General features: G+C 40.7%; 1 pseudogene; it reads right to left on the reverse strand.

Annotated features, from left to right (window-relative positions):
• Positions 1-3958: 3958 nt before the first annotated feature.
• The window catches only part of LOC105532161, a 10853-nt pseudogene continuing 6622 nt past the window's right edge, over positions 3959-8189 (reverse strand).

Raw genomic sequence — 8189 nt, forward strand, 5'->3', positions numbered from 1 at the left:
TAACAGTGTATCAATACTAAGGGTAACAAATATATCACACTAATGTAAGTTAATAATAGATGAAACTTAGTATGGAGTATATGAGAACTCTCTGGATGTCCTTACAACATTTTTGTAAATCTAAAATTATTCTAAACAATATTATATTAATGTTGAGTATGAATATTTCATGTAGTTAGTGTGGCTGGGACATGTTAAGAATTGTGTGATTATTCTTGCCTTGTTTAGAATGGATTACATTTGGGAAATTTTGTTATACTTGTACTTACCAAGGTGGTGATCATAGCTCAGGTGCATATTTTGCAAATATGACAGGCATGGTATTATATTAACGGGTTTTATGATCAAAATATAAATTGAAAAAACTCAGTGACTGATGAGGAAGGTGGAAAATATTTTTCCCCTTCCTGGCAGGATTTTGATTTATTTTAGATAGGAGAGGTAACCAGAGGATAGTATGATGATGGAAGTTGATCCATTAGAAAAGGGAAAAGCAATGAAGCATAAGAGAAGGAAACATCTTCAGAAAAATACCATGGAGTAAGAAAGGAGATGGAATCTAGTGTGCAAATGGAGAAATTGGCTTAGATAGAAGTACCACAGACAGTTCAATCATAGTCAAAATGGGGAGAAAAGAATGACCAATTTAGTGGTACCAGGTCAGTGTGAAATTGTTTTCTGACTTTTTTATTTTTCAGTGAGATAAACAAAATCTTTAACTGAACTTGAGCAGCAGAGAGGATATAGGGAGGCTCAAAAGGGAGAAGGAAAGTTGTAAACTAATACAGGTAACCTAAATTGCCCTGCTTCAATTGTGGTGTTGACAGCTAAAAGGCAAGTTTAGGAACTGTATTCAAATATCCATTCCCCAAAACCTTATTGTATAAATCAAGATGAATTTATTTGTTTAATTTCTAATAAAGATTAGCAGGAAAACTTTTCTCATTGCTGTTACTCAAGGGCCCAAGTTAAAGAAAGATCCTCCTGAAGTGTTTTAGCGATCACCAAGGCAGGGGATGAGCTGAGCTGATGTGTCTCATACTGACACACATCATCGTGGCCCATTCTCATTAACCAGAACTACTCATATAGTTATATTTATCTTTAAAAAGTTGGGAAGAATAATTTTTACATGAGGCTCAGAAGAGAAATATCCAGATGCCAGCCATTATTTGCAATATATGCCACAAGAGCCATCTGATATTAATTTAAAGAAGATTTAAGTGGAAAATCCAGAGGAATATTACTTCAGAGTAAGAAGATTCTGTAGTTATTAACTTGCTAAAGTGCCTTTTTTCAGATATTTTCAAGAGTAAGAGTAGACAAGCAATGATTCCTCCAATATGAATAGATTTGATTTCGAAATAAATATTCATTTTGGAAAAGAGAAGTGATGTGACAGTCATGAATCTTGTTCCTCACAACAAAGCTATGAAGTCAATATGTCCATCTAAATAAAAGAAGAGGTGATGAGATATGTGTAAAATAGCCATTCATTTAACAAATATTTATTGACAACTGTGTGGCAGTAGGAACAGAACTAAGATTTGAACACAGGGACATCTAACGCTACATCCAGAGCAGTTTCCTCTATAACATATAATTTTCCTTATTAGCAAAGTCTAGCAGATTTTATGTTCTATGTAGACTAGGGTAAATAACATAGGGCATCAGTTTTGTTTTGCAATTAACTATTTATACTACCTTAATAAAGACATATTCCCACCTCTGTGCTTCCTTTCTTATAAATTGAAGGGAAAGAACTAAATGATGTTTAGAAGGGCTGTGTATCTGATATATGGGCTGTGGGAATGAATCGAGCTAGACTCAAGCTGTTGCCTTAGTATATCCCAGCAAGTAATCGACTCTCTATTCCATCTGTATAACATTCTGGGTGTTAGTCTCTCTCTCTCTCTCTCTCTCTCTCTCTCTCTCTCTCTCTCTCTCTCCCCCTCCCTCTCCCTCCCCATATATATATGTGCGTGTGTGTATATATATATGTGTATATATATGTGTGTGTATATATATACACATACGCACATATATATATGTTGTATAAATTTAAATGAGTTTGTATAAAGGCACTTAGTATAACCTCACATTCTTTCAAATATCCATGTATTATCTATTTTGTGGCAGCACTATTTTAGGCAGTTAGAACAGAGTAGTGAATAATACATACAAAAATGCTTACTTTCATGTAACATAAAAACACAAGGAAAAACTATAAAATCTTTCCTTTCCTTTTCTCCAGATACTATTGCTTTTGCTTCCAAAACTCTGCTTATATTATCTCTCCTTTCCTTTCTCCAAACCCTTTCTATGTTTTTATTAGTATGGAATGATGGGCATGGTCCACATTTTTGTTAACATATGAAGATAAAATAAGACTTTATAACTTTATAATCTACCTATGGTATGGAAAAGGGCTGATCCATTTTAAGACTACATTTTGTAACCAAGCAGCTGAGAAAATCTGAGAGTGCCACAACATAATAATAAAAACTTTCATCAAAAGATGACTATTTTAAAACATTTAAAAACGTTTACTGGACCTATGCCTATATCTGTGGCATCATCTTTGCTGAAGCACTTGAAATTAAATTGTAGATATGATGACAGATCATAAATACTTTATCCTGTATCTCCTAAAATTAAGGACATCCTACTACATAACCTCAGAGTACTATCACACCCAATAATTTTAACAATGATACAATTGTAGTCAACACAGAGTCCATATTCAAATTTCGCCAATGCTCTTTTACAAATCTTTGTTTCTACCCCAATATCCAACTGAGGATCACTTACTGCATTTGATGATCATATCTCCTTAGCTTCTATTAATCTAAAAATTTCCCACCACTGTTTTTGTCTTTCTTCATGGGGATATGTTAAAGAGTCCAGGTCAATTGTCTTGTAGAATGGCTCACATTCTTATTTATCTAAATGTTTCCTTGTGATTATATTCATGTTAAAGATCATTTTATAAGAATCCTACAAATATAATGTGTGTACTTTTCATTATAGTGTATCAGGAAGCACATAATGCCAGTTTGTCTCATTGTTATGGTAAGTTTGAAGACTGGATTAAGATGGTGTTTTCTAGCTCTCTTTATTATAGAGATAATTTTCTCATTGTAATTAATAAGCAACTTGTGCCTTCATACTATGAGAATATATTACTATCTTGGCCTCCTACTACACTTCGCCTAATGGTTTTAGCATCTGTTCATTATTCTTGCCTAAATCAGTAATCGTATTAGTGGTTGCAAAGGACATTGGTGATTTTCCAATTGTATTGTTACATCTAAATTTATTAGATAGCATGTTTGTGTAATGAAGAACTTTCCCTTTTCTCATTTTGTTTTGTGTATTACTGTGGACTTAGGAATCCTTTTTTTTTTTCTTAATTTTGAATCACCTAGCACATGTTTATTGAATAGAATCACATAATAAACTTTTAATAATTCAGTAAATGGTCATTCAGTATTCATTCAGACATTTTGCTTCACTTCCTGCTCTCTGGTCAATGGCAAGATGTTTCTTTCTGGCCCTTTCATAGAGACGAGGTTTGATTTCTGGCTCCATCCACAGAGTATGCTGGTGCTTTTTATTTTTATTTATTTATTTATTTATTTATTTATTTATTTATTTATTTATTTTGAGACAGAGTCTTACTCTGTTGCCCAGGCTGGAGTGCAGTGGTGTGATCTTGGCTCACTGTAACCTCTGCCTCCCGGGTTCAAGTGATTCTCCTGCCTCAGTCTCCTGACTAGCTGGGACTACAGGTGCATGCCACCATGCCTGGCTAATTTTTTATATTTTCAGTGGAGACAGGGTTTCACCGTGTTATCCAGGATGGTCTTGATCTCCTGACCTCGTGATCCACCCGCCTTGGCCTCCCAAAGTGTTGGGGTTACAGGCATGAGTCACCGCGCCTGGCCCATTGGTGCTTTTAGCATTGTTTAGCTGTCGACTTTGAGATGGTATCAGAGATAGGTTTCTTTCTCTTCTTTACAGCAGTTTTAGAAAACAATTCCTCAAATTCATGACAATCTATAGATGGCTCTTCAATTTTTTCCCAAATAAGTGAAGCACTGGAGTCTCTTTTACTAAGTAATTGAATTCTTGTCCAGTAAAGAGGCTTCATTGGTCGACAAGGCTCTCTGGGCTGCTTCCTACTCCCTTTGTCCTGATTCATCCCTAATCTAAACAAGCCATTTGGCAATGGAGGAGGAAGAAATCCACACACCTGCGGTGTTGGTAAAATGCTCCTCCCAACTTGTGGGAGGAGTGGAGGGCCTGATGGAGGAAGCAGAGTGGGTGGGGAGATTCCTCTCTCAGGTGGAGTAGGAGGGGGAGCTGGAGCAGGTGGAATCCCCATACCTGGCAAGGGAGGAGGCGGGGGAATCCCAGCACCAGGTAGAGGGGGCAGAGGAGGTATTCCCGCTTCAGGTAGAAGGGGTGAAAGGGTTATTCCCACTCCAGGTAGAGGGGTAGAGGGGTGGAGGATGTATTCCTGCTCTGAGTAGAGGGGACAAAGGAGGTATTCCCACTCCAGGAAGTTGGGGCGGAAGAGGTATTCCCGCTTCAGGTAGAGGGGGTGGAAGGGGTATTCCCACTCTGGGTACAGGGGGCAGAGAGGGTATTCCAGCTCCAGGAAGAATGGGGGGAGGCAGTATGCCCACTCTGGGGAGTGGGGCGGGGAGGTATTCCCACTCCCGGTAGAGGGGACAGAGGAGGCATTCTCACTCTGGGTCGAGGGGGGGAGGTGGCAGCATTTCTGTACCCAGTAGAGGAGGAAGTGGGGGAATGGCTGTACTGGGCAGAGTAAGCACTGTCATGCCAGGGAGAGGGGGAGGTGGGGGAGGCACGATGCCCAGGCCAGGCATGGAGCTGGAGAACTCTGTGCAAGGCAGAGGTGGTGAGGATGGGTTGTTACAGCTGTTTTCAAAGGTGGAGAAAACAGAGTATTCATGGCTGGTGTCAAACTCGGTAGGGAGAGAAGTGTGGGGTGGCTGTGACCCATGCTGTCCTTGACCATTAGACCACAGAAGGGATGGAGGTGGTGGAGGCTGTGAGATGCTCTGTGTGGACTGATGGCTGTCGAGCTGGACTGATATTTGCTTTGAAGACACAATCAATGAAATCTCTGAACAGAATTTTGTCTGAGGTCCACTTTCAGCCCTGAGGGGGGCATGGAGGACCCCCCGGCAGCGCATCCACACGAGGCAGTGTCAGTACCCTGACTTATTCTGTCCAGGAAGCCTGTATCGATTTTGCCTCTAAAAAATGGATAGGGGCGAAGAAGAGGCCCCACAGTGGTAGTGTCCTCCAGAGGGGAACTCTCTAGGCCAGCCAAAGGGTCAGTGGGTCGGCCAGGGGTCCTCAATAGAAGTTGTTAGTTGAGCTCATTTGGAGTTCCATTTGTAAGACCATCTATAGCTTGATGGCATCAATCCTGGAGGAGACAAATTTGACAAGGAGGTTAAAAATACAAGGCCCCCACCCAAGGCGGGTAATAACAAGATGGCTGTCATGGAACCTAGAAGGGGAAGAAGCCATGTCGCCCAACTCCAGAGGTTGGTAAGAGTTTGAAAGACATTGTCTGATTTCAGAAGCCTTTTCCTGTAAATGCCGGGCAGCATCTAGTACTATCCCTGACTGGTTAGTGTAAAAACAACACTCTTCCCCTAAGAAGGTGCAGAGTCTTCCTTTCTCAGCAGTGAGGAGGTCTAGGCCTCGGTGGTTTTGGAGAGTCACTGCTGCCAAAGAGTCTATTTGGGATTGTAGAGTAAGGATGGATTTCGTTATTTCTTTCGTTATTTATTTCTTCGTTATTTCTGAGTTCCACAAGATTAGAAGTTAGGATAATACATGTCACACTGTTAACGTTTAGCAAACTTTACTTTTGTTGAAAACCTTGTAAGTTTGGGATTTCAATTATTCTTTGCTATTAGTAAGACCTTGTTCAGTCCATATTAACTGAAAATTGGTATAGATGGCTCTTTCCTGATTCTGTAAGTACTTTAAGGCTTGGCTGAGTGCAAACAGCTGGCACGTTTGAGCAGACCAATTATTAGGCAATTTTCCTAACTCTGCTTCTCCAAGAGTTTCCTTATCACTTACTGAATACTCATTGTGTGTTTTCCCCTTAGTCTTCTGGGAGGAACCATCTATGGTCCTGTCCTGAAGGGAGTTCCTACTGGGTCTGCTAGGACCTTTGTATGGTAACTAATTAAGATTTAGATCCCCTGTTAGGAAACCTGCTGGGTTAAGGGTTTTTGATAGGAAGGTTTTTAGTGACCTCAGTGCTTTCGGGCTATGCCCTTGTTTACACTAACAACAAGGTGCTATTGGAGTGTTATAGGGTCATGGAGAAGACCTTCAATTATCAATTATAGGTTTTAAATTTACCCTGGCTTTTTTTTTTATTTTAATTTTTTATTTTTTTACCCTGGCTTTTAAAGGAATAGGATGCACTGTTTTTTCTTTACTACTCTCTCTCTTTGACTTTCTGTCTCTCTCTTTCTTTCTATCTTTGACTTTGTCTCTTTCTCTCTGACTCCCTCTTTGTCTCTCTATGTCTTCCTCTCTCTCTTTCCTTCTCTCTTTTACTTTCTGTCTTTCCCCTCTCTCTTTCTTTGACTTTCTGCTGGTCTTTCCGTACCTCTGCCAGCCACTTATGCTGCTCTTCTCCCTTCTCCTTCTCCTTCCCCTTTGGCTTTGACTTCGGCAGTATAAGACTGCCACCTTCCTGGGTTTTTGCACTGCATGCAATAACTCTATGATTTCCTTATGGTATTTAATGGATTTCCCCTTAGGTTAGGAACTCCCTTTCTTTGCATATTGCAGCATGGGCATGCAGGATTAGATAAACATACTTGCTATCTGTATACACATTTATTCTTTTTCCCATTCCCAGTTCTAAGGCTCAGGTCAGTGCCACTAGTTCTGCTAACTGGGCACTGGTCCCTGGGGGAAGAGACTTACTTTCAAGTACTGTTACATCACTAACTATGGCATAACCTGCCCTTCATATCCTATTCTCCACAAATGAACTTCTATCAGTATATAGGTTAAGGTCAGGATTAGTTAAGCGAACTTCTAAGAGATCCTCTCAGGCAGCCTAAGTTTGGACGATAATTTGTTGGCAGTCATGCTCGATTGGTTCCCCATCCTCTAGGAGAAAAGCGGCAGGGTTGAGGGATGCACACATGTGTATTTGAAGCACCAGTCACTCAAGGAGTAGCACCTGGTATCTAAGCAGGTGGTTGCCTGATAACCATAAACTTCCTTTGGCACCCAGTATGCCATTTACATCATGAGTAGTCCAGGCAGTGAGATCCTTTCCTTGTATTATTTTGATAGCCTCTGACACTAAGATGGCCACCGCCACAACTACCCATAAACAGTGAGGCCAGCCTTTTGCTACTATATCAATTCCTTACTTAGGTATGCCATTGGTTGTTGGGTTGTTCCACGAGTCTTATAGGTAAAAAGAGAAGTTTTGTCCTGTGGGAAGTTTTGTCCTGTGAGAAGGCTTAAGGCTAGAGCTTATACTAGGGCCTGCTTTAAGGTTTTGAAGGCTGTTTCTGCCTCTGGTTCCCATTCTACTAGATGAGTATTTGCCCTCTGGGTCTCCTTGATTAGAGTATAGGGGGGCCTGGCTATCTCGCTGTATCCGGGGATCCATAGTCAGCAAAAGCTGGTGATTCCAAGGAACCCCCGCAACTGTTTTAATGTCTTAGGATGAGGATAAGCCAGTATAGGCTGTATTTGTTCCTTGCTGAGAGCCCTGGTTCCTCTGACTAAGATTAGGCCTAGATATTTGACTTGTAGGCAGAACTGGGCCTTTGGTTTAGACACCTTGTACCCTTGATTAGCTAGAAAGTTTAAGAGATCTAGAGTAGCCTGCTGGCACGAGGCTTCTGAACTGGTAGCCCAAAGTAAATCATCCACATACTGAAGGACTAGAGTGCCTGGACTTGAGAAGTAGCCTAGATCTTGAGCCAGTGCCTGACTAAACAGATGAGGGTTATCCCTAAACCCTTGGGGCAAGATCATCCATTAAGTTAGGGTGTGTGGTCTGTGGGATCCTTGAAGTCAGAGAAACTGGGAGTCAGTATGCAGGGGAATACAGAAGAAGGCATCCTTGAGGTCCAGAACAGTGAACCATTCTGCTT

This window comes from Mandrillus leucophaeus, unplaced genomic scaffold, assembly GCF_000951045.1.
Source record: "Mandrillus leucophaeus isolate KB7577 unplaced genomic scaffold, Mleu.le_1.0 Scaffold937, whole genome shotgun sequence".
Classification (NCBI taxonomy): Eukaryota; Metazoa; Chordata; class Mammalia; order Primates; family Cercopithecidae; genus Mandrillus; species Mandrillus leucophaeus.